The sequence below is a fragment of the Ornithodoros turicata genome, chromosome 1 (assembly GCF_037126465.1).
Source record: "Ornithodoros turicata isolate Travis chromosome 1, ASM3712646v1, whole genome shotgun sequence".
Lineage (NCBI taxonomy): Eukaryota > Metazoa > Arthropoda > Arachnida > Ixodida > Argasidae > Ornithodoros > Ornithodoros turicata.
Genome location: NC_088201.1, coordinates 128,374,919 through 128,376,150, shown reverse-complemented (window position 1 = coordinate 128,376,150; position 1,232 = coordinate 128,374,919). Strand labels below are relative to the sequence as shown.

The following is a 1,232-nucleotide window of genomic DNA, read 5'->3' as shown; positions in this document are numbered from 1 at the left end:
GGACGTACAATGCAGAACTGGCAAGGTCGATCAGTGTAGACCAGGAATTTTGGAATGTGATGTGTTTGCCAGCATTGTTGTATTTTTTTGAGCATGCTCTCATCCCAGAACTTCTCACGAAACGCATTCGCCGCTTGGGGACCTTGAGGAAGTATATCCCATACAAAAAATATATAAATGGGTACTATGTCGTAGACAGAATATGGGAGCTGAAGTCCGTCTAAGGAGGCTCTAGTCGTGAAGCACAAAATGAATGTATATATTGTAACTTGTAGAGCATATAGTGAATGTATATAATGTATATAGTCTTAATGTGAGGTCTATAGTCTTAATGTATAGTAATGTAATGCATAGCGTGTGAATGTATGTACAGAATGTATAGTCAGTGCTTATAATGAATGTAGTAAATGCATATAGTGCAACAAACATTTTCCCAGATGCTCTTCTCATAACTGAGTCATTTTTATTACTTTGTTCATCATGCAGTCACTTCAGATTACATTATGATAAAATATGCACAGTTGTTTAATATCTTCCCTCTGTCGTGTTAGGCCTCATTTATTAAGGGCATTTGGAAATTACTAAGGTAGCAGTATACATGAAATACGTGCTCAGCATTGTCCACCATGCTGATGGGAAAGGCCCGATCAAGAATGTGAAATTCTTTCACACGTCTGATCACACGTTCAACATGCGTTCTTGCACTGGCAATTTGCTCTTGAACACTGCTCTTGGACATTTGGGCTTCTCCTCTCACCCTGAATGGTGGATTGTACACTTCAATTCCACAGTCCAGACACGGAAAAATTGAAGCCCTTATCTACCATTATGGCATCACCTGCTTCGAGGCGGTCTAGCAATTCACTGCTCTGCACTATGTCCACATCAGATACGGACCCACCCCAATGCCGGGAAACAAAGCTGATGTAACCATCTGGGATGCAGCCAACAACTGCTTTATATGTGTTGTAATGTTTATAATGCGAAAAAGTATGTCTCTGCGCATTTAGTGAGGATGGCCTTTGGATTCTGACTTCAGTCGCATCGAGTATTAATCTCGTGTTGGGAAACTTGTGAAAAGCTTTTGGCAAATTCGTTTGTGTTTCCTGGACAGTTGGAAATGCTGTCATGTCTCGCAATTCAACATTAAGAAAATTTATCCATGTGGAGAATATTCTGCTGAACCTTCCCTCGGATATTCCAAAATTACGTGCAATCTCTTTTCCAGGCAT

General features: G+C 40.3%; 1 pseudogene; it reads right to left on the bottom strand.

The window, feature by feature from the left end:
• Positions 1–547: 547 nt before the first annotated feature.
• LOC135385253 (uncharacterized) lies at positions 548–1,232 on the bottom strand (annotated as a pseudogene).